The sequence below is a fragment of the Mercenaria mercenaria genome, chromosome 17 (assembly GCF_021730395.1).
Source record: "Mercenaria mercenaria strain notata chromosome 17, MADL_Memer_1, whole genome shotgun sequence".
Lineage (NCBI taxonomy): Eukaryota > Metazoa > Mollusca > Bivalvia > Venerida > Veneridae > Mercenaria > Mercenaria mercenaria.
Window position 1 is genome coordinate 72,567,510 of NC_069377.1, and position 27,647 is coordinate 72,595,156.

A 27,647-nucleotide genomic window follows, 5' to 3' on the forward strand; every position below is an offset into this window, starting at 1 on the left:
GATATTGAAAATGGTAAAGTGAGTGAAAATAAGTGTTAGATATTCAAAACAAGCAGAAAGACTGTTGATTTTTTCCATTTTATCAAAACCAACGGTTTACTCAATTCTGCACGATATTTCTGATTATTTGAGGAGATCTGACAAAAATCATATGTCAACGCCATATGTTAAGCGCCTTTGAACGTCTTTATCATTAAAAAGGCGCTGCATAAAAACAAAGAAAAGCCTGGTATAATAAAAATAATAATAACCAGTCAATTATGAACAAGTATATACTGGAATTTAATGTATGCTAGAAATGATTGAAACATGGATGCTTTTCTTTAATCGATATGTGTATTGTAAATATGTAATTATTTCATAACAAAAGGAACAAGTATTATTTACATATCAGGCTTGTATTTTTTAGAACATACCTTATTCTTTTTAGATAGTTTAAGCTTACTCTACTGAAGTTAACCATATTCAAAAACTTTTTTTCAATTGGAATTCAATTTGTCTAATTCAGTTATCTTATTGGTCTAACATCACAGGTTTATGACTCAAAGCACAACCATAAAAATGCGGGAAGTCCATGCTAAAGAAGAAATAATAACAAAAAGGAGGCTCAGTTAAAGTTGATAAACATCGCGTTTTCAAAACATACAGTGTTTAGAATCAAAACCATCCTCAGCTTGTCGTCAGAAGAATTGTTTTTTTCCACGCCTTTCAAGACCAGTATATCACAAGCAGAGACAGAAATCAAAGCGTTTGAAGGTGTACATTTTTCTACAGACTATTGCGGAGTGTTTCTGTCACATAATTACTTTTGCCGGCATTCCAATATTAAAATCTGTATTTGGCATTTTCACAGCTAAAGGAATCCGGTTAGTTCCAAACTGAATGTCGTGTGTCGCACTTAGAGGGCGAGAAACGTCACTCGGCTCGACATACAACACGGCAGTTAATATTGCGAAACGACACACGACAACGCGACGCGACATTCGACAATAGAACACAGGAATGTTACGTTGTCGCATTGTCGTATCGTGTGTCGCGTCGCATTTTCGCGTTCCTATTCAGATTGCGTCGATTGTTGTGTTCCTATCCAGGTTGCGTCGATTGTCGTGTGTTACGTTCAAAAGGCGACGCATGACACTTTACATGACAAACGACAATGCGAAGTGAAACATGACATATTATCGCGCAAGTGTCGCAGAATTGTCGGGTGTCTTGTTACATTGTTCAGTTATCTAAAACGCGACAAACGACATGCGATGTGTCACACGACATGCAAATTCATACGGTATTATATCGCGTCTTCCCGTATCCTAGTAAATTAATTACAAGGTGAAGTAATCAAACATGCAAATCCAGCATCTGAGGTGTAATGCACATACAATACATCACAACGAATACTCTTAGTTTGTATATAGTTCGGTCTATTTTCAGCACATATTATCTGGACTAACAAGTAAATATTTCAAAAATAGAACTATAATACCTGATTTCGGATGTCACGTAGTAAAACAGTATTTGATGGCTAGCAAAAGCTATTTTCCAAGGTCCGAAAACAGGAAAGTAAGTCAGGCAAACGGAAAATTCCGTGGTCAAGAACAACAGCATTCTGTAAATGACTTTAGCGGTCCAGTAGAATTTTTATGTCCCCGTGCGCTAAAACTGCGTTTGTCCTTCCATACGAACCAAACTGTCTATGTACAGTCCATATTAATAACCCGACGAAGTTCATACTCACAACCAATAATACTTGTGGCAAGTCCTGCGAACTGACATATATATATATAAATGATCTTGCCATATGACCTTCTCCTTCAAATATAGGACATTAACAATCATGTGATCCTACAGCCCACATAAATGATCCAATTTAGTTCATTCCCGCACTCAATTCATTTGGCAATACCTACAAAACTGACCTATATATTAATGACCTAGACGCTCATATGACCTTAATCTTCAAACTTAAAACCATAATAAAAAACAATTTTGGTCTTGCAGCCCACAGAAATGACCCAATTTAGTTCATTCTTACACTCCACAAAACGTGTGGAAACAAATTGACCTGTATAAATGACATTTACCCTCATATGACCTTCACCTTCAAAATTTAAACCTTAAAAAACAACATTTTGGTCCTACAACCCACATTAATGATCAAATTTAGTTCATTCTTACACTCAACAAACCTTCTGGCAAGACCTACAAACCAACCCGTATATAGATGACTTTGACCTTCATCCGTCTGTACGATCAAGATTGCCTACATCTTCAAATTCAAAACCTAAAAACAATATTGTATTGGTTTGATTTTGTGTATTTCAATATATGTTTGCTCTATATATATGATGCTTTGGTTAAACAGTTTAACCAGGCTGTCTAGCGTCCCTAAAATTCCTACTTTTTCCTTTTTTTTTTTTCAATTTGGCTAAAATTCCTATTTTTCTAAAAAAATCAAAGGAAATTCCTAAAAAGGCCCTATTTTTCACAAAGATTCCTAATTTTTTAACTTTTTTGCTTTGATCGAAAAGAGAAAATGTTTTAAATGTTGTTTAAAAGTTCTTCTAATTCAGAAAAAACAATTTAGCACAGTTCAAAACAGTGGAAAGCTAGGAGACGTCTTTTCTGTAAATAAAGCACTATTTCTGAGTTACTTTTATGTCAATCACGTAAAGGTAAGCACATTACATGGTCTTTAAAAGTCCATATTTTGATTTGAAAATTCCTAAATTTAGCCCTAAAATTTCCTTAAAATTGTACCAAATTCCTAATTTTAGCCCTATTTTTTTTGTACAAATTGCCCTAAAATTAGCCCTTATTTTTTGTCGGGGTATGCTAGACAGCCTGTTTTACTCAAAGAACGTAATCTGCCAAAGATTACTGGTACTTTTTAGTTTCTTAGCATGAACATTTCGGCCTGGGTGATTCCAATACTCCCGCTTTCATAGCTTAGGGTATTGTATAATCACCCCTTGGATATGGTGCCTGCTTTTTAATTTTGTCTTTTTGCAGTTCCTGTGACATGCAGGCTCTATAACCTCTGATCCCCTTTCTAAATTCCAGTGTGTTTAGTTGTGCCCATTGTTTTCTCGTTTACTGGGGACCATACGCCGCTTTTCATGGAATTACACACTAGTGTAGCATTTAAGCTTCCATGTGCACCGCCGTATGAACACATCTGCGGATGTCTCTAAATTGTTTTTTGTACTTTTAGCCTGTGTAAATGTTGCTCAACCCGGAGCTAGAGGGCGTGGACGGTAGCATGCATTTCCACTACCGTCCATAAACAGGCTCAATCAAACCTAGCCTGCAACATTTTCGTTTTTGTTGTGCTGTAGAGTTTCCACTTTTTCTATATATGAAAGAATGAAAACGTTTTACTAATGCGAAAAAAGATATGAGGTACTAGTATGCAAACTAACGTGTGCATTTTAGCTACAAACGGGGGACTTTTTGAAATAATTGTTTAGATTTAGGTCTAAAGTATACTAGTGCATATTTGATAACTTCCAAAATGAAATACCTTGACAACTAAATCGGCCTTATTTCACTTAAAGGCCTAGATTCGCTACAATATAAGTGTTACCCCCCCCCCCCCCACCCCCAAATCCAATATACAACTCCCATCTTATCTACTGCTTATCAGCGATTATGTAATAGCAACTGATTAGAGGGCAATAAGCACAGCAGGGACCCCAACTAGACCATGAAGATGTGTGCAGTGGAGTTGAAAGAAATCAATTTTTCTTCAGTAAATGTGGAATGATAATAGGAGAGATCGCCGTGACGTCACGCGTTAACATCTGTTTATCTGGTGGTTGGCAAAACAAATGATTTTAACACCGTTTGCGTATTGAATCAGAATTTTTAATTTTTAATAACTTTTTTGCTCATTTATGGATTTTCAAAATTCAAAAAGATTTGAAATACTAACAATCTTCATATTTTTGTATCCAAATATCTTTTTTCAATGAATAACCGTTTTAAATGACATATAATTTTAAAAGCGGCGTAGTGATTTTCACAACCTTTAGAAAAACAGTGTAAGTTAAGCGTTCATAATTAATCCATTTTATTTCGAAATAACAATTAAAAGTAATCAATAAATTGCTTGTTTTATAACCTTTCCATTGATCAAAAAATTATTTATGTAATTTGTGTTTTAAGAAAGTTTAGACCGTTAGAAAAACATCACTGTTTACAAAAAACATGGACGGTCGGCTTCTGCCCACCCGATCACTGTCTTATCAGTTCTAAAAATAGAATTTGTATACAAACACGATCTCTCCTATAATAATAATTATTATTATTTTGATATTATGTAGACGATAATAGCTATAACTTTAATGTTATAATAATGATAATAATAATAATAGAAATAACTATAATTATTATTATTATTATCATTATTATTATCATTATTATTATTATTATTATTATATTATCATTGGTATATTATTATCATTATTATATTACATATAGGATGATAAAAGATACAGTAATAATATTGAAAATAATAATGATAATAAAACACAAGTATAGTGAAAACTTCCTGAGTTCTTTGTGCTGACAAACAATATTTTTCAATTTGGAAATTGATTTTCATGTATTCATGTAATCAACATTATTTGAATATAAAATTATTGTGTTCCATCTATACTCTATACTTTTCATTTTCAGTATGTTGCCAAAAGGGACTTTTTCATGCTTTGTTTTGTAATATTGAAATTCACATTCTGTTTTCAATTTAGACAAATGTTATTTACAGTATTCTGCAAGCTTTAGATGAGTGAAATAAATAGAAAAAGTGGAAACTCCACAGGTCGCTCAACACAACTAAAACGCAAATGTTGCAGGCTCGGTTTGATTGAGCCTGTTCATGGACGGTAGTGGAAATGCATGCTACCGTCCACGCCCTCTAGCCCCGGGTTGAGCAGAAAAGTCACATTTTTCAGAAATATCACAATTCTCAAGACAGAATTTGAAAAAATAAAAACTTGCATGTTTCTTTAAGTAAGTTTCTCATTATTTCATTATTGTGAAAATAAGTTTCTGATTATTTTATTATTGTGTTTGATCAACAAATATTTTTTTTTTTACATAGAAATGCCAAAAAAAAAAAAACAAACTAGAATAACTTTAAAAGTTATCAATTCATTAATTTAAAATAAATTACATCGTTTCCCCTTCTCACTAATAGATACACTTGTAGACTGACTCTCCAATAAACAATGACCCTTGTTTATTGGAGCTATACTGTGATGGCCACTAGACCCCAACTGTGCTGGTGAAGACAAAAATCCCTTGGCCCACTGCCAAAATGTAGGCATTTAAACTGTAGCAGAAAAAAAACTAATCTTTCCGTGGAAAATGCAGGTACCGCTAGGGGCGCCTCTTCATGGGAATTATGCAAACATATCTTCGTTTTACGATAATGTAGTCATTAGTGCAAACATATCTTCGTTTTACGATAATGTAGTCATTAGTGCAAACATATCTTCGTTTAACGATAATGTAGTCATTAGTCGATATTCAGACATTTTTTTTTACATTATTTTAAGGTCCTGAGCCTTGATGTCTATCAAAATGTTGCTATTGTAAGTAGGCGATAAACGTACAGAAAGCAGGCAATATGCATTTGTATAAGGATTCCACCAGAAACTATTCAATTTCAATATATTTTCTCATTTGTTTTGATTTTTGTTTTATATAATTGAAAAAGAATGTAGAAAAAATACAATATATCATTACCATAATATTGCTATAAACAACACTAGCTTTTCAACAATTCTCTCCTTTCCAATATTGGCTTAGAAAACCCTCTTTGGAAAATGTCTGACTGGGCGAAAATCAGATTTACAGAAAACCATTAATGTTTCATCGGAAATTGTGATTATTTCACTGAGAATGAATTCACACTTTGTCTGAAAACTAATCAAATACGTTTATTTGATTGCAAAAAAAAACATTATTTGACAGCAGAAATATATTCTACACAAATAAGATATAGAGGATAAACACGTTTTATATTTCGATCTTTTCAGACCGTTCAGCACGACATTTATGTTGTGTTAATGTACTGTTAAATTTTTCAGCTTATACATTTCGGCTTTGGTGGTTCCAATTCCCCCGATTTAATAGCATTGGGTATTTGGATATGGTGCTTGTTTTTTTTATTTTGTCCTTTGGCAATTTCTGTGATATGCAGGCTTCATAACCTCAGATCCCCTCTCTAAATTCCAGATTGTTTAGTTCTGCCCATTTTTTCACGTTTAGGGCAAAAACATTATTTCAACTGGGGACCATACGCCGCTTTTCATGGAATTGTACTCTGTGTTTCATTGAAGGTTCCATGTTGCAGGCTCGGTTTAATTGAGCCTGTTCATGGACGGTAGTTGAAATGCATACTACCTTCCGCGCCTATTAACCCCGGGTTGAGCAGAACTCAACATTTACACATGTTATAAGTACCAGAATATAATCATCCGCAGATGTATTCATACGGCGGTGCACATTGAACCTTCAATGATGCACAGAGTATAATTCCACGAAAAGCAGCGTAAGAACCTCAGATAAAATAATGGCTATGCCATAAACAAGAAAACAATGGGCAGAACTAAATAAACTGGAATTTAGAAAAAAACATGTCTTCTTCTTCTTCTTGGCGTTCACAGAGAAAACATGTTTAATTGCAGTGAAAAATAAATACAAGGAACATTTGTTTTATACTTCATCTATATTTTCTAACATTTCATTAAAAAGTATATAATAAAACTCCGACGGATAACGGTTGATACGTATATGATATGCTTTTAATGATGACTGATAATGTCTGATGTCTAGGAAACATCCGTGACACTAATTATCTGGTGGCGTAACTGGGGTCACATCCGTAACAGCTAACAACTAGTAGCATTACTGAGGTAACATCCGTAACAGTTGTCAATTAGTGGTATAACTGAGGAACAATAAACATACTGCAATATCTTAACATCTGCAACATCTTAAATTATTAAATATAATAATGGTTTATACATCAAGAAATATTACAGGATCTTTTAATATTATGGTTGCTTTCAATTTAAAGAGAAACTGAAGTCGGCGCCTCCTTCTTAGCCTACTTTTAAATTTCTATGTTCTATTCGTACTTTTCAACCTGCAGTTAACTGTGCACATGATTTCAACGTTATTTTTATAGTCATTTAAAGAACATGCATACCTTCTGTTGTTTTCACTATCCAGTATTTGTTCTAAAAGTTGAAAGCCATTGATAATGAATCTGACTTGATATATCGAAGTTAACAGTGAGAAATATTTGTGTTTACTTTTTAGTTTAATTATCCTCGTTGTATATTGTGTTTATACGAACAATGCATTCATCTGTAGGTTCTCGCCCTAGTCGTATTCCTAGAACGCAGCTATTTCATTTTGGTATTTATTTTTCTAATTTAGAGATTTAATTTGTTGCTGGATAATAATTTTCAATTAAGTCGAATCTTCTATGTATGGTAAAACGTTATAACAACATGACTAACTGGAAATTAAGAGTATTGACCGTTTTGTCTTATAAAAAATCAGATGAAAACTAGAAAAATATGTATTTAAGGTAGTCGTGTCCTTATCAGTAAAATATATTTTTCGTTACAACTGTTTGTATGACCCCAACGTTTGGTTTTGATAAACATTATTCAAAGTATTCTATTCGCATTCAAAAGCTATATTCATCTAATCTGGCAGACATATCCTAATCTCGCAATCAATGGAAATAGCATTTAATATATTCTCGATGGATACCGTGATTTTCAGACATTAATTTGCTTTTCCTTCCAGTCTCTCAAGCACTAAAGTAGAATTTCTCTTAAATAATACTTGGATGTAAGGGAGTCATCAGACAACAGCAATATACCTGTATAACGTGTATTACATTATTTGTTGCGAGATTTTACGTTAAAGAATGTCAGTCAAAATGATTTATTTATTCTGATCACAATTCTGATTTTAAATTAGTTGAGAACAAGAGATTAAGTTTGAACATGTCCTATCTACGGAAGACAATACACAGGTGAAAAGTTCCGTTTTTTATTAAAATAAAACAACAAACAAATACAACTGAATCCGATATGTTGATGCAGGTAATTATGCAGGTAAAATTTCATATACAGGGGTCTCTGTGGCCGAGTGGTTAAGGTCGCTGACTTCAAAGCACTTGCCCCTCATCGATGTGGGTTCGAGCCTCACTTGGGGCGTTGAATTCTTCACGTGAGGCAGCCATCCAGCTGGCTTACGGAAGGTCGGTGGTTCTACCCAGGTGCCCGCTCGTGATGAAATAATGCACGGAGGGGCATCTGGGGTCTTCCTCCACCATCAAAGCTGGAAAGTCGCCATATGACCTAAAATGTGTCGGTGAGACGTTAAACCCAAAACAAAAACAAAAAAAAAACAACAAAAAAAAAAAAAAAAAAAAAAAAAACAACAAAAATTTCATATACTAAAACTGATTTGTTCGAGAAACATGTTATCTACTGAAATTTTTTTATAGAAAATATAATTCAATTAAGAGAACTTTTAAAATCAGTTATTCTTTGTAACGAAAGTATGTAATATTTGTACATTCAAGTTTATACAAAAAGTTATACATATTTTGTATATATATTAAATATTCGAACTTGTTTTTTTTTTCTAGAAATTGCGCTATTTCAGTTAAAACTGATAAGGTTGCCTGAACTTGCCTCATATCTTTACAGAGCAATTTACTGAGCAAAAAGGCACCTGCGTCCCTGGGTGTCGATCCTTTTAATGTATTCTGTTATCAATAATTAGCAATGTATAAATAAAATAGAGAAAAGTGGAAACGATTCCGAAAAACAAGTAAAAAAATCACAGGTCGTCTAACACGACATAAACCAAAATGTTAGCTCGGTTTGATTGAGCCTGATCATGGACGGTAGTGGAAATGTAAGCTACCGTCCATGCCCTCTAGCCCCAGATTGAGCAATCACAACATTTACAAATGTTGTAAGTACCAAAATATTATAATTAAGATGCATTCGCATATGTATTCATAAGGCGGTGCACATGGAACCTTCAGTGATACACAGAGTGCAGTTCCATTAAAAGCGACGTATGCTCCCCAGTTAAAATAATGGTTTTCTTTGTTTTTTTTTGTTCGTTTTGTCCTTATGTGTTGGCTTTGGGTGTGTGTGTGTGTGTGTGTGTGTGGTCCACGCGTCTGCGTGCTGGGGTTTTCGTTTTGAGGAGGCTACGTTTTTGGTGCTTGGCATTCCCTGTTTGATATTTTTCTTTGTTTTTTTGCACTAAACGAGAAAACAATGAGCAGAACTAAATAAAATAATTATATTTAGAGACGGGATCTGGGGTTATGCGTATGACAGAAACTGCCAAACGACAAAATTAAGAAGCAAGCACCATATCTAAGGGGTAATTAAACAGTAACCAAAGCTACTAAAGCGGGAGTATTGGAAACACCAAAGCCGAACTGTTCAAGTTGAAAATTAAACAGTACACCAACACAACATAAATGTTGTGCCGAACAATCAACCGTTCCTTCTTTTTAAGCCTTTGTAACGATTACTGAATACATAAAGGGAAGTAATTCCATTAATATGCAAATTTGTAAACCTGTCAATTGTCATTGGAGTAAAATGACAGTTATAGCCAATAAATCACCTTTGGTGATGAGCAGCTTTTCACCGACGGATATTTCTGTCCTGTAGATGCCAGAACATGCACGAAAACGTTACAAATGGGCAGCGGTGGATAAGTCAGCTGCCGACGGAGTTGCCTTACCTGTATTCTGCAATCTCGGAGAGATTCTCGGAGGGAAGTAATGTAACGATTACTGATCATAAAGGGAAGTAATTCCATAATATGCAAATTTGTAAACCTGTCAATTGTCATTGGAGTAAAATGACAGTATATAGGCGCAATAAATCACCTTTGGTGATGAGCTAGCTTTTCACCTACGGTATTTGTGTGTGTCTATCCGTGCCAGTACATGGCACTAAAACGTTACACTTTTTAAGAGTAAAAATACCAATACAAGATCATTCTAGGGCGTCCACGTGTACAGAGTGGATATTTCAGAGTTAGCATTAGGCATGCTTCCCGAAGTGCTATTCCCTCTATACCTAACACCTAAATCACAGACCAAATATATTCTATATCATAGATTTTATATGATTTGTAATGGTATATAGCCCTGTTAAAGATCATTGATTGTTGGTAGATACAATATCGTTGCGTTTCTGGTTTTCCGACAAGTACTTAGAAATCGTAAGATCATCTGCCTACACATAGAGAGGGAACCGAACCCCTTTCGACCATATCAGCCGAGACCTGATAACATTCATATCAAATGACAGTAGCCTGTTATTCTGTTTATCATGAATTCATACAAACTGCCTAGAACAACATATGTCCTCATCTCTTATTTCGTAAAAAATGACTTCTGAAGCAAAAAAATTATAATAAATTTATATTTTACAGATTGAAAATTTACTCACCGCTGAAACATCTGAACGAAACAATACGGCAGCCGTATTGAATTCAACTCCAACAATGTTTCTTGACTTTCTGATATTCTTGTAAAAAATAACAATGAAATAAAAACAAGGAAGAATATCCAGCAGGGAAAAAACGCAGCCTCCCCAAACTCTTACCTGCGTAAAAATCATCCTCTTGAATAAACCAGAATATGCTTTATTTCCACATTATTAAACATTTGACTCAGACAACTACATGTCCAGAGCGCTAAAATTCACTTCCAGTTCCAGACACAGGTCAAAGATACTTAAAAGTTTAACCACTAAATTTATAATGATCCAAGAATTATAACTGATCCAAGAATAATAATTAACACAAATACTTAAATTAGGCATACATCAAGGATAAGTATATATTGTCAAGTGTGTTGTAAATAAAAAGTGGAAACTCCACAGGTCGCTCAACACAACAAAAACGAAAATGTTGCAGGCTCGGTTTGATGGAGCCTGTTCATGGACGGTAGTGGAAATGTGTGCTACCGTCCACGCCCTCTAGCCCCGGGTTGAGCAGAACTCAACATTTACACATGCTTAAGTACAAAAAACAATTTAGATACACCCGCAGACGTGTTCATAAGACGGTGCACATGGGACCTTCAATGCTACACTAGTGTGTAATTCCATGAAAAGCGGCGTATGGTCCCCAGTTAAAATAATGGGTTTGCCCTAAACGAGAAAACAATGGGCAGAACTAAACAAACTGGAATTTAGAAAGGGGATCTGAGGTTATGGAGCCTGCATATCACAGGAACTGCCAAAAGACAAAAATAAAAAGCAGGCACCATATCCAAGGGGTGATTATACAATACCCAAAGCTATGAAAGCGGGAGTATTGGAACCACCCAGGCCGAAATGTTCATGCTGAGAAACTAAACAGTACCAGTAACACGACATAAAAGTCGTGCTGAACAATCTGAGAGGATTGAAATATAACAGCCCTGATTGAATGTACGGGGAGACTTTTTACGGCCGCCACATGGCAACCTTTCAAAGAATCGATCCATGTAAACATTGTGATGTCATGATGAACGTTACACAATGACGTCATTCAGTGCTATTGTCTGTGTGATAAATGTAGAGACAACCATATTCAAGGATATTTGTTGAGATTACAGAATCTATTTAGAAAAAAGTAACATCGAAACTGGATTCTGTAATAAAATTCAGTCTGAAAGGAAACTGTTGTAAAAATTAGTCCATCAATATGGGAGGAGCTTAATTAATATTGGAGGAGCTTAATTTTACATCAAATATCAAAATAAAATATCAGGCAAGTGATATCAAGCACTTTGCATGGTAGTTGCATGATAAATTACTACAAATGGCTATCGGCCTTTAATACAGAAAAGAAAATTTAAACACATTAAGGTATGACTGAAGTTTAAAGTACTTTTTATTTAGCATGATATTTTGCGGTACCAAAGACACAAAAATGAGGTCTCCTTTAATTGTAAAAATCACCATCATTACTGTCATTCCTCATATTTAAGAGGTTTATGTATCCAATTGAGCAGACATTTCCAAAGTCTGGGGATTATCACAGAATACAGTAAAGACCAATTTGGTACCAAGAGCTGCATGCAGTTTCCTATAAATTATGCCGTAGAAGCTAAAATGATCGATTTTCTCAAACAATATTAATTTGCTTCTCTAGAAAAACATCGCCTGTCCGTCAAACTTACGCAATTTCAGTCATGTGCAAGTAATTACGGTGTAGGTGAACCATATATACAAGCAATACATGCTGTATAGCATACATCACATTACAGTTACAGACAATATCTATCTGGACTGGTGTTAGCAAAATGCTGTCCCGTTTAGTCCATCTTGTTATTTTTAGCTCACCTCACGAAGTGCCCAAGGTGAGCTATTGTGACCAGTCATTTTCCGTCTTCGTCAGTCGTGCACCGTCCATCGTGCTTTCAACATTTGCCTTGAACGTAATCAATATATTACAGGTAAACTTCTTCAGCAAGGCTACCGTTATTACAATAGAAAAAGTGGAAACTCCACAGGTCGCTCAACACGACAAAACAAAAATGTTGCAGGCTCGGTTTGATTGAGCCTGTTCATGGACGGTAGTGGAAATGCATGCTACCGTCCACGCCCTCTAGCCCCGGGTTGAGCAGAACTCAACATTTAAACATGCTAAAAGTACAAAAAGCAATTTAGAGACATCAGCAGATGTATTCAAACGGCGGTGAACATGGAACCTTCAATGATACACGGGTTGTGGCGTGTAATTCCATGAAAAGCGGCGTTTGGTCCCCAGATAAAATTAAAAATTAAAAAATTACAAATTGCGTAAATATTTTGCTAAATTTTATTATCGTAATTCTGATTTAGTTTTAAAATTCAATAGTAATTTAAAGACACTTCTGCGAGAAGGTATTTCTAAACCCGTTTTTTATGGGGATGTGGTTTACAAACTTCGTAAGATCTTGGGTCACGGTAATTTTCCAAATGTATTTGGAAAGATTATCAAACGTTTTATTAAAAGAAGTTACGACCCAACTGTTTTGAGACATACCGCATGTTTAGTGTTCAACCCTTTTACAGTTGGACACTACGCTTCCCTTTTTGTTTGCGTCTGACGGAAGAGGGGGAGGACTCTTTATGATGAGCAGTTTTTAAATCCTACCAGGACTGAACTGTTTTGATATTTGTCTTCTGGCCTGTTTCGTCGGGCCCTTAAGGGTGTTTCTCTTGTTGCTCTGTCTTCTGAAAAGGCATTGAGTACATACGTGTTTGGTTCTTAAGGTTTGTTTTTTATATATTTATACACGAGCATTTTTGTGTTTTACATGCCATGCCTTTTTGTTACAATGACGTGTGTAAGAGATTAACCTGGAGGGGATTACTTTTATTTACACTGTCCCATGTCTTTGGAACATGGTGGGGGTAAGACTGAGGTTAGGTGCACCATAAACCGGTTTAAGCTCCCCAGTGGTGTTTTTGCCACTGACCGTTCCAAGGCGGTGCCCCACTGTGTTCCTTTGTTTGTTCGTTTCGTCTTATGTGTTGGCTTTGTGTGCGTGTGTGTTGTTCGTTTTGTTCGTATGTGTTCTTATGTGTTGGCTTTGGGTGTGTGTATGTGTGTGTGGTGCACGCGTCTGCGTGCTGGGGGTTTCGTTTTGAGGAGGCTACGTTTTTGGTGCGTGGCATTCCCCGTTTGATATTTTTCTTTGTTTGTTAACACTCTAGATGCCACAGTTGTGTCCCAATCTTTATGAAACTTGATCAGAATGTTTTACTTGATGATCTCTAGGTTAAGTTTGAAACTGGGTCATGCGGGGTCAAAAACATGGTCACTAGGCCAGATCAAACGACAATCTTTTTAACACTCTAAAGACCACATTTTAAGTTTGAATCTCATTAGAATTAGTCAGAATATCTGTCTTGATGCCCTCAAGGTCAATTCAGAATCTGGAGGTCATGTGGGGTCAAAAACTAGGTCATTCGATCACTTGTTAACACTTTAGAGGCTACATTTATGACCCTATCTCCATTACGCATGGTTTACATCGAAAAGATATTTTATAGATTTGATACAACTCCATAAACTTGCTATTGTATTTGTTTGTTTCTTTAGTTGTACAGACATTTAAACAACACTGAGGCATTTCCACTTGTTAGATGAGAATTAATGAAGAAAACTCCATATTCCACTCAGTGTATCATCAAATGCAGTGGTCGGCACCCGCGTAGATTAACAAACCCGCCATCTTAGCTCAATATGGAGAGCGCAGATCTACGGATCTCGGGGTCGCGAGTTCGTGCTCGGGCACGACGTATGTTCTCCGTGACGATTTGAAAAAAGACATTGTTTCGGACATTATTCGTCCTCCACATCTGATTCATGTGGAGAAGTTGGGAGTTACTTGCGGAAAACAGGTTTATGACAAGAGGGATGATTTTAATTTTACTATTGTAAATTTTCCCCATTTGGATTGGGATGTACCTCAGGCTACATCTTATGGGGTATATATTTCTCAATTAATTCGGTTTGCCGTTATTACAAATTGCGTAAATATTTTACTAAATTTTATTATCGTAATTCTGATTTAGTTTTAAAATTCAATAGTAATTTAAAGACACTTCTGCGAGAAGGTATTTCTAAACCCGTTTTTTATGGGGATGTGGTTTACAAACTTCGTAAGATCTTGGGTCATGGTAATTTTCCAAATGTATTTGAAAAGATTATCAAACGTTTTATTAAAAGAAGTTACGACCCAACTGTTTTGAGACATACCGCATGTTTAGTGTTCAACCCGTTTACAGTTGGACACTACGCTTCCCTCTTTGATTGCGTCTGACGGAAGAGGGGAGGACTCTTATGATGAGCAGTTTTTAAATCCTACCAGGACTGAACTGTTTTGATATCTGTCTTCTGGCCTGTTTCGTCGGACCCTTAAGGGTGTTCCTCTTGTGGCTCTGTCTTCTGAAAAGGCATTGAGTACATACGTTTTTTAGTTCTTTAGGTTTGCTTTTTATATATTTATACACGAGCATTTTTGTGTTTTACATGCCATGCCTTTTTGTTTCCATTACGTGTGTTAGAGATTCACCTGGAGGGGATTACTTTTATTTACACTGTCCCATGTCTTTGGAACATGGTGGGGGTAAGAGTGAGGTTGGGTGCGCACCATGAACCGGTTTAAGCTCCCCAGTGGTGTTTTTGCCACTGACCGTTCCAAGGCGGTGCCCCACTGTGTTCCTTTATTTGTTCGTTTTGTCCTTGTGTGTTGACTTTGTGTGCGCGCGTGTGTGTAAGCTTATTGTTCGTCTTGTCCTTATGTGTTGGCTTTGGGTGTGTGTGTGTGTTGTTCGTTTTGTCCTGATGTGTAAGCTTTGAGTGTGTGTGTGGTGCACGCGTTTGCGTGCTGGGGGGTTCGTTTTGAGGAGGCTGCGCTTTTGGTGCGTGGCACTGCCTGTTTGATATTTGTCTTTGTTTTTGTACTGGTACAGAATACCGGATAGGTTAGAATATCGGTTAGGTTAACTGCCCGCCATTACAGTAACTTCAACATGTAATTGAAAAACGGTTAACCCAAAACAAATGCAAGGGGTGATGGGGAGGGCAGGAATAATATACTAACAACAAACAAGAAAATATACGAAACATTAAATACGAAATGGACAACAAAAACTAGTTGAAAATAGGGGCACGGTCTTGGCACGGTCAGTTACCTGTATCAAGGGGTATTTAAACGTGTTAAGGGCATGCCACCTTTCGACTTTCAACAAGTTAGTCAAGGCAGTGTAAATAAAAGTATTGCTTTATTTGCGTCCGTGTTCATTGAAATAATTGATTAACAGCAATCATTTTTTTTTTTGACAATTTTATTGTAGATCAAAATTGAGAATTTTGTTAATTAGACCTGCTGGTTATAATGTTGTATACGACAAGATGTCGTTAGTATTGTAGACAAGCTGATATGAGAAAACAGCCCTGAAGCCACTGTATTGCAATGAATAAATGTTTGAATATTACATGTTTTCTTCCCATATATTGGTACGAGTACTGATTAATGTATTTTGTTTGTTTTGGGTTTAACGCCGTTTTTCAACAGTATTTCAGTCATACGGCGGGCATTTAACCTAACCAGTGCTCCTCGATTCTGTACCAATACAAACCTGTTCTCCGCAAGTAACTGCCAACTTCCCCACATGAATTATCAGAGGTGGAGGAAGAATGATTTCAGACACAATGTCTTTTATCAAATCGTCACGGAGAACATACGCCCCGCCCGGGGATCGAACTCGCGACCCCGCGATCTGTAGACCAACGCTAAACCTACTAAGCCTAACACAAACTGCACGTGAGCGAAGTAATATGTGTACAAGAAATCAGCCGAAGGAGATAATAAAGAACTCACTGTCCATTTAACTACATTAGTTATAGCTATATAGAAACTAGATAAACTGGATATTTACTTTCAAACCTTTTTACAGTGACAGAACAAGTGTTTTAGTCATGCGATGGTCACATTAACATATTTTCTTGTCAAGGGAAGATGTATTTAGACCAACTGTGTGAAGACATTTTGTATTTACTTTGTTCAGTAATCCTTGAGGTTCTACTTTCTCTATTAATATTTCCACGTCTACACGGATAACACAATTCCACTGGGAAATTGAAATTAGCATTTTTACAGAATTTGTTACACCGGGGAAGGACACACTACGAAGTAGTTTTTTTTATAGGAAAGAAAAGATCAGTCTTTGTAGGAGGGTATTCCCTTGACAGACATGTGATTAATAAATGTTTTACTGTGTGTGGCATTTACTTTAGGACTAAAAACCTATGACTATAAGAGAGAAAAACGTTTTCTCTTAAGAAAAGTATAAACGTCTTATGGCGTTAGTTTCGCTGTTCTTTGTCTTGAAATTATTACTTGAGTATTGTATCTACAATGTGTCTGGAAAAATAATCATGCCTTTTATCGCCCTTGTTATCGTTTGACCTGAGTTCATTACCTGTTTGTTTTACTCACAATATATGATAATATTTTACGTTAACAAACGAGAAAAATATGTTTAGAATAGCAGACATAATTCTAACTGGTAATTTAGTTCTTAGGAGGTCAGTTTACTTGTGCCCGAAACAAATGAATATTTTGCATCGTTTTATTGTTGTTTAAATAATTAATTTTCAATAATTTAATTTGTCTTCTTTTAGAGGTGTCGCTCCTAGCAAATGGCAGTTGTTGTGCAATTTATTGCTCTTTTAAAAATATTATAGGATAAAACATTTAACGAAACACAGTTGTATATACTCAAGGGACATTTTGAATCGCAGACTAATTCCATATGAATTTTATTCTTTATTCTAATCGTTTCCATTCCTATGAACTCCGTCAAATATATAACAATTATTTTTGCGCACTAGATATAAATTATATACCCAAAGTCACAGGACAGCAAGCATATTTTTTTCCTACGAGGCGAATTCCAGTAATTGAGTCTTCTAAGTCTTTTGTCAGGCACAATTCATTGGGGGAAGCCTAACGTTCAACTATAAAAAGGCTAACTATCACAAAAACGTTTAATATAGCGTTTTACAATTTTACCATTGACAATGGCCAAGATTAGGAATATTATGTAGTTTGTAAACACCATAGCAAAAATCATGTTTTGATATACCTTCCCACAGAAAAGATCTTTAAATTACTTTGAAATTTCTAAACCAATGATAAAATCCGCAAGTGTTTCTTGGTGTAAATTTTAAACCATTAATTAAAGTCCTCATTGTGACTACACGATTAAGCAAATTTTAGTAACTGAGGAAATATTAAAAAAAAGATAAAAGGTAAGGGTAGATTTTCCGGAGGCACGGAGCACCCCAATCACAGCCATAGAGCCATGCGTCGCAAAGTATGCCCACAAGAAAAAGAAACTGTAACGGAAAACATTGTTGACGGGTTGCTTAAAAAAATCCAACAAAAACATTTTAATTATATGCTAAATATAGAAAAGGGGAGGGGAAGGGATGGTGAGAGGTAAGGGGTATAAAAAAGGTGTAGGGGGTCAGGTGTAAAGGGAAAGTGGAGCAAGGATGAATACTCGAAAGGGAAAGCCTTGTTCCTTAGACGCAGCAACCCCACAACGTAAACCACAGCAGCGCAGACGCCCACGTACAAAAACAAACACACACGCAACAAACATTCACAGATAAACAAACAGACAAAAACACACTCATCAAATCTATTACTTTCTGGCGTATTCATCAAACTAAAAAGGAAAGGACAAAACTTGCTTTTTTCTGTTCTTTGATTTGTTTCCTGCTTCTTTTCTTCCTATTAAACTTATTTTTCTCGTTTGTGTTTTTAAATCTGATGCCATTAGTCAGACATAAAGAATAAAAATTTGAATATTGTAAATCGAAAGGATGAAATCGTCATTTACGACATACATTGCACTCACAAAAAGCCATCATCAATAATAAAAATCTGTTTAGGACAATATGATGCATTCTGTTACAGTTGCGTTTGTAGCTGAATCATCTGGTAGGAATAACTTGTTTACACTGTCCTGTAACATTAATATTTGCTGAGGGAATTTCAGCCAGCTTATTCATTTCCTTTCTTATATTAGCTTAAACCATTCAATGCCTTTATTAAGCAGCAACTTGCCTTAAGCAGCCATTCAGCTTACTTCCCAAGCTGACTTTTTGTTCTAATTTCAACCTCTCTTAGGCAGCCACCTGCCTTTAGCAGCCAGATTATGCTGCCCCTTGGTTGGCTGCTTAACACAGGTTTGACTGTACACATTTTAGCACGGTAAAGGACTTTTTAATGATTAATCTAACGATCCAAACAGTTAACTTTTTTCGCATTTTTGATTTTAAATATTTTTTAGCGTATGACTGAACGTCAATTAAATTTGGGGAAGGTTCACTTTTGCACAAAAATGGCCGAAAACGTGAAAGTCTCTAAATGGAGTATCTTTCATCAAGAAGAATTGCATTATCAAACTGCACGAAATATTTTACAATACATTCATCATCAAAGAAATTATCAGACGTAAATGAAAGTACTTTAAACAATATTGGTATGGGGGACCCTCAGTTTTTAACAGAACTTTTAAAACAAATCTGAAATTTTCACTTTGAGCACAGCTGTCGACCATAATAAAAAAAATAACCATAAATTCTGAGAGAAGCTGGACCAATCGTCAAAATATTTTTATGGTCCTTAAATGTGCTCACTACTTAAAACTTTCCCATGTGACCTAAATATGGTAAAAATACTCATTTTCTCAAAATTCTGCGATTTCAGCAATATTCAGTGACGTGTCAAATTGTGTAGGCCATATAAGGCATAGGTGAACTTTGTTCTTCGCTTCATTTCCTCGAGAGCCATTCTAGAATGTTTAGGTCCTTGGAAATATTTCTCCGCGAATCCGATCAAACGTCATTATTCTGTACGCTAGCATGCAATATACCACTAGATTAAGCAGAAAATCCGGACAATAAGGAATTTGCTAACCACAATGAAAGATTTTCAACAGAAAATCAATGTAATTGAATAGGTTCTGAACGGACCGTGGCGCACTCTAGTTTCTATAAACATAGTAATAGTGAAGGATCGAAACATGCATAATAATTTATCATATAAACATGTATTAACATATACATGTAGCAGAGATTATTTACATGCAATGCAATGACAAAATTAATTATTACGGTAACCTTTATAATGGAAAGAAGAGTAAAGGTAAATGATTAAATTATCATGACTCTGACTTTAAAATTAAACACTTATTTCTATTTTATCTTTAGCTTTATCAGGTGTAGAATAAGATATAAGTCAACTTTTCAACTAAAACGTGGTACAATATATTTTACTGAAAATTCAAAGCTGCATCTTCGATTGGGCATTTTAAAATTGTCTGATACTCATTCCGTATACTTGTACAGTCAAGTTTTCCGTAGCGGCTACTCGAATTATTCAGTACTTTCTTTAGACACTTTTTCAGCAAGTAATGTAACAGTTACAGATGCGTTTTTACAGCAACTATATTTTAAACATTTCTAGCTCTGGAAGTATTGATATTTTCTGTCATACATAAAAGATTTCGAAGCTCTTCCTATCAGTTTAAGTAAATACGGTTGTACGAATTAATTACCTTTGCAGTAAAACACAGGCACAAGCATCGGATAATAAGCTATTGCTATTTAACTTATCAGTCGGAGGTATAAAATGAGTCAGTTGATTCCTCAATATCGTTCTCTTGTATGGTATCTTCGTGTTGTTATATTTTCTGGTCCCTTGGGATAATGGAGTCGTCCATTCAATATCTATGCAATAGAATTCAGCTTAAGCCGGTGCTAGGGGTTGAGAAGGTGTTGCACTTCCCATAACCTCAATCAAACCGACTCCGCTATTATTTTGCTTGGTTGCATTATATGCTTCCAAAGGATCATCTTACAGATTTTATTGGTATATTATTAGGACAGAATTCGGCCTTTGCATAATGGACAACTGTACTGTACTGATGTCAGTCACGGATAGATGATATAATCTTTTGAACCATAAAGCTCGGCAAATGCAACAGGACGCTGCGCATTTCAACTATTAGAGAACTTTCATGCTGAAACAAAGATTTAGACTTTTGTTTTGTTGTGCTATATTTCACATTTTTATGAGTATGCTGTGCTTTGTAATTTTTGTGTGTCTCATCTCATTTTGGACATGAACCTTGATATGTCATGACGTAAAGAAACCAGATTAAAGAACATTAAACATGTTTTTTCTTAAAAAGGTGCCACACTTGAGAATTTCACAAAACAATCTAATATCTATACATTCCATTTTTATACCAAACGTGATTAACGGTATAGGAATATTTCTAGGAAGGCTTACGCCGCTCTTCATGGAATTACACGCCTCAACACGTGTATCATTGAAGGTTCCATGTTCCCCGCCGTTTGAATACATCTGCGGATGTCTGTAAATTGCTTTTTGTACTTTTAGCATGTGTAAATGTTGAATTCTGCTCAACCCGGGGCTAGAGGGCGTGGACGGTAGCATGCATTTCCACTACCGTCCATGAACAGGCTCAGTCAAACCGAGCCTGCAACATTTTCGTTTTTGTGGTGTTGAGCGACCTGTGATGTTTCCACTTTTCTCTATTTTATAATAAGTATTAATCAGAAACTGCCAATTTTGACAATTTTTAGTTAATTTATGGGAGGGTTCCTTTATGTGTCGATTCGCAGTAAAATCACTCACTCAATCCATAATTCTAGTATACTTCTTCGAATCGGCTGGTTATCGTGCTTGATCTTGATTTTATAGAGATACACACACTGTATGAATTATGTTTAGTTCTGAGAAAAATAGTCTAGTTATCGAACTGTCGTTGTCAATTTATTTTGGCAACTTTGAACAATTCAAGGGTAATATCTTGGAGACCCTGGTCCTAAATGTCTGGTAATCGACTTTTACTTAGGTATTTTTGTAACACATCTGTATCATAAGTACGGTTGACATCAAAGAAAATAAATTATACTATAGTAATCGAGCGGACCAATTCAAGGGCAATAACTCTGATGAGACTTAATCACCTGGAGGGGATTACTTTTATTTACACTATCCCGTGTCTTTGGAACATGTTGGGGGTAAGAGTGAGGTTGAGTGCGCACCATGAACCGGTTTAAGCTCCCCAGTGGTGTTTTTGCCACTGACCGTTCCAAGGCGGTGCCCCACTGTGTTCCTTTGTTTGTTCCTTTTGTCCTCGTGTGTTGGCTTTGTGTGTGTGTGTGGTGTGCACGTCTGCGTGCTATTGGTTTAATTTTGGGGAGGCTGCGTTTTTGGTGCTTGGCATTCCCTGTTTGATATTTGTTTTTTATCCGAACTGGATGGTTATCAAACTTTGCATAGGTATGATAGAGATACACATTTTGTATAAGCTTATTTTAGTTCTGCTAGTAATTGAGCGGACTCAGACTTTTTTCTGCTCACCACACCGCCTGTCTGTAAAGGGTGAAAACATTAAACGTCCCGTTTTTCAAACGAGCTTATAAAAGTGATGTCTTTCATAGTTGAAATAATTATCTTTATTGTTGTTTCTCATATTAAGGAGATTTATGTATCATATTAAGCAGACGTCTGGGGATCATCACAGAATATGGAAAAGACCCAACTGGCGCCAAGAACTGCATGCAGTTTACCATAAATTGTGCCGCAGAAGTAAAAAGGACGATTTTGTTAGACAATATTTATTTGCTTCTCCAGAAAATATCGCCTGTCCGTCAAACGTAGATTTCAATCATGTGCAAGTAATTACGTGTAGGAGAACCATTTGCAAGCAATTCCTGCTTGATGTTATATGTTACATCACGATTACAGAAAAGTGCAAAATATTTAGCTTGACTGGCGGTCGCAAAGTGTCGCCCCGTTTATGGATTCTGTGTTGCTATATCTTCTAGTCCTTTTGGCTAATGAAGTAAGATAATACAAGGTCGTGCAAGTTTGATTGAGTCATTTAACATAATTTCATAGCAGAATTTCACCTGAGGGATGAGACAGTTCTTGCATTTTTCGTTACTATCCATGAACGGTTTACCAAACCAAACCGGTTATATTATACTTGGTATACATCGAAACAATATAGTTTTATAAAGCTCTACTTAGTTGTACTGACTTTTAAACAGCAACGCGACAGTTCCAATTGTTATTTCACTCGAGGCATAATTTCATCCAGTTGTAGACCGTAATGCATGTATCGAATTTCAGTATTACTTAAACTAGTCATTTTTCAAAACACTATCAGGACAATTAGCGGAGAACATTTATTTACCTGTTTAATACGCTGCACATATTGTTGCATTTATTAAATGGAAGATAACAGATGTGATCAGATTTCCAAGTGAAATATCTCGTAATTGTTCAAACTATCACCAAGCTTCAAAGTATTATAAAATGCTGTCCAAACTTAAGGGTATGATATATAAATATTGTCTTTTATAGCTGAGATGAAAGAAAAAATGAAATTTTTCAGGAAAACATTCAATTTAAGACAAAGTTTTTTTTTTTCAAAAACAAATAAAAGATTGTATAAACGTCGTATGAAGCACAGGAGCCTGAAATTCTATCTATAATGCTCCAAAATGGCTAAATATAAAAATGACCCCTCCTATATATATAAAAAAAGAACAGGAATGAAACAAAACCGTACCCCGCCCACTTTGTGTAAACAAGAAATTTCGAAAAACAGCAAAGCATCTCTATACGAGCGGTCTTATTTTGAAGAGTACAAAAAATCTACTAGAAACACTGCTTACTGTAAACTGTCTTCCTTTTAACTAACACAAAATCATCATTTTCAATACATTTTCGTTCATCGCCGAAACCATTGCGTGACGTCACATACATGTACCTGTTTCACAGCCTCGCAGTTAATTCGATGTACTTTCACTTCGATAAATGAATAACAAATTAAGGGTCAAATGCAACATTTTTATAAAAAACACAGGATTTCCATACCATATCGCAGCGCTCAGGTTATTTGCCATAATAAAAAATAGTCACTATGGAAGTTTACAATTTTTAAATTTCCTTCCAGTGAATAATAGAGTTACTTCCCCTTTTGTTTACGTTTTTGTTTTGAAAATATTACTTTAATACATTGACAAACAAATGCAAATATATAATTTTTATTCATGGAAAAATGAACAATCAAATATAGAACATAAACAATATCTTACCTTTATTTTTTATCGAAGTGAAAGTACATCGAATAACTGCGAGGCTGTGAAACAGGTACATGTATGTGACGTCACGCAATGGTTTCGGCGATGAACGAAAAGGATTGAAATGATGATTTTGTGTTAGTTAAAAGGAAGACAGTTTACAGTAAGCAGTGTTTCTAGTAGATTTTTTGTCCTCTTCGAAATAAGACCGCTCGTATAGAGATGCTTTGCTGTTTTTTGAAATTTCTTGTTTACACAAAGTGGGCGGGGTACGGTTTTGTTTCATTCCTGTTCTTTTATATATATATATATATATATATATATATATATATATATATATATGAGGGGTCGTTTTTATATTTAGCCATTTTGGAGCATTATAGATAGAATTTCAGGCTCCTGTGTATGAAGTTAGTTTCGCTGTTTTTATCTTGAAATTATAACGAGAGTGTTATCTACAATGTCTTTAGAATTAAACTCATTCTGTCCTTGTGATCGCAACAAAACAATATCTTTTATCATACCGCTTCGCATTTATCAGGCCGGTATCTGCCTGCCATGTAAATTTTGGGTTTATTCACTAAATAGAGGTTTATACGGTCAATATAACTGACGGAGTACCATCTACAATGTCTTTAGAATTAAACTTCCTCTGTCCTTGTGATCGCAACAAAACAATATCTTATCTCAATTAGGGGATATCTATGGAAACACGCTGTCAATTCTTTAACTGTATGCATTACTCACAATATTTGATAACATTCTACTTTAATAAAAGGGACAAATATGTCTAGGATAGCAGACCATATTCTAATACTAAACACAAACTACAGTACAGCTGCGTTTCGTTATAATTACTTCCTCCTAATATTTCGAAATAAAATGCACACTTTTGCTATTTTCTAAGAGATACAGAAAAGCATTAATGTTGTAACTTAATGATTTATGGAGAAGTTAAGAATTACTTTTTATGTAACAAATGTTTGTATACATTACTGAACAGAACTATCGATTTCTACCAATGAGGTAATACTTAGAATAAAGCGGTCAATAAAGTTTACGCCCATAATGACACGCTTTTAACGAATGTTTTGTATATTCCATGTTTATAAAATGAATAATAATTTCTGAATGTTGCATTCAATTTTGATATATGTAATCTGGTACAGTTTTTATAACGAATTTTACAAGAAATGTCCGTGCTATACTTGTTATAAGCCGTGCCCAAATGTAAATATTTACTGATTGTTTTTGTTAAAAAAGTCTCTTCTCACATAAGATTTTGAGGTTCCATTCAATTCATCAACTCTAAGAATTCGGAAGATATTGCAACTACCGTTAATATTGTCTAGAAGGATACAAATTCTTATATAACGCCGTTTAAATTTACAATACCCGCACTTCTTTCAATATCAAACCTTAATTCAGCGACTGAATAAAAACATCATAAGATTAACATATTTCTTATGTAAGATTCTTCAGAAAGATGAATTGTTTCTGATGTAAAATTTAGCTCTGTGAAGAGTACTAACCATAAACATATTTTTGTAAGCCTATATAGCACGTGCAAATTCAGTATACAAATTCCCGAAATAAATGAATATTGTCGTAATGATTAATTATTGTTTGAAAGATTAATATTCAATATTTTAACTTATCTCATTGCAGCAGTTTATTGACAAATATCACAGGACAATACACTTAACGAAATACAGCTGTATATACACAAGAGGCATTACGAGGCATTATAAGCCGCAGACTAATTTCCTATAAATTATGTTTTATACTCCAATCGTTTCCAACTTATGACTGTTATCATCTTTATCACCGTCAAATATATTTTCAATAATGTTTGTAATATTGTATCAGACGAAATTTAATTTTTCTTTTTGAAATTATTTCTGTGAGCGTTATATATCCAGATACAATTGGTTGATAAGTCCGCAGGAAAGGCTGTTTGGTGTGCATAACAGAAAAAAAAACGTAGTCATGTATTTCCTTCGAGGCTACCTGGACACATTCTTGTTCATAAAACAAGACAGGCTGTCAAACAGAGATAATAGTGAACGCAGTCTCCCCGAAAGGAACCCCTATATGAGCGTATGTATGGATGTCTAAATGATTTACATTTTCAGAAAAATGTGTAGAGAAAATGTATAGACAAAGTAAAACAATGAGACATGTTATTTCTGCGAGGCGAATCTCTTACTTGTGCAATGATAACAAAAAGCAAGATATGTAAAAACAAAAGTACTTGTGTAAGAACCATATACAAGTGTACGCAATGCCAAAACTGTCAGAGGACAAGTATCAAGGAAGATCAGTCCCAGTGAGCTGAAACTCAGGGACGCATAGCGTCCAACTGTAAAAAGTTATTCAAAACTCAACGTTATATGTGTCGCTCTGATGTTACTTTAACGTAAATATCGACTTTTACGTTAAGGTATTAGACCCCTAATAATAATGTTTAAAAAATGGCATTTGCTTGGTATATTCTTTAAGTTGACAATGTTTTGCACTGTGTTGCAATTTTTAAACAACTTTTACCGTGTCGTTCTTTATAAATTTTGTGTAATTTATGATATTTCCTCAAGCTCAAGTAGAGATAAATTTCAAAGCCATGGCCACTGTCCAAAACGTTTGCAGAGAATTCATTATACTATTATTTTTTATAAAAGAAACGTCAAACTATTGGTAAACAGTAATAAAAGATAATAGGTAAGGGTAGATTTCTCGGAAGCACAAAGCACCAAGCCACGCATTTGCAAAGTAGGCCAACAACAAAAAGAAGATGCAAAGGAAAAAATATTACAGACGGGTTGCTTCAAACATCTAATAAGTACATATTAATTTATGTCATCAAATATAGATAGAGGGGGAGGAAGTGGTAAAATGTAGAGGTGGGGGGGGGGGGGGGGGGGGGGGGGGGGGGAGAGAGGAATTTGAAGGGGAAAGAAGAACAATGATGATTATACAAAGGGAATGCTACGTTCCTTAATAACAGTCAAACTACAACGTAAACCACAAAAGCGCAGACACTCCTGTACCAAAATCAAACACACAACCACACACAACTAAATAACATAGAAAACAGTAGGGCACCGTTTTAGACTCACACAAACGCACCCATATAAGCAGGAAAAAACAATTGTGTACCGCCTTAGGATTCCGTCAGCCTGAATAAAGAGGAGCCACGAAAACTAACTCAAAGTAAAGGGGGAAAACTTAAAATAAAACTGTCAATATCATCATACATAGGGTGCCTCAAGTAAACGGATTTAATGAGATAGAATTCTAACTCCAACATTGAAAAATTAAGGTCGAATCTTGCGGGTCTGTTTTGAATTTTGCTCACTTCATTCAAAAATAATCTTGGGGCAGAAGTAAAACCTACCTACATTTCTTCCACAATATGTAATCTAAAGAATGTAGGCAAAATAGAGAACTTTTACCGCATGAAACTCAGTATTTTTAAAGATGTCTAACTCTACCCCTTCTGTTTCAGAGGTAAATTCACTTTCAATAGCAAGAAATCACTTATCAAATGAATGTTTTCCACTTTTGTACAATAAATCAATAATAAGGTTTGAAAGAATTAAAAACTTACTAGAAAAAAAAGGAAACAATGGAAAAAAAAATTGGTCACAGTGGGGCTTGAACCAACCCCCCCCCCCCACTCCGAAAATTGCAGTCAAAAGTAGGTTTATGGTAGGAATTGAATACTCTTCAAAAAGGAGGTACTCTATTATAGGCCTAATACCTAAAAATAATCTTCACAAATTATACACCATTTCAAAGACATTTTCAAATGAAAATATGATGGGTAACAAGCAAATCGATTCTTGTAGAATGAATAGAACGATTTACGAAAACCGTCTGACGGACATGAA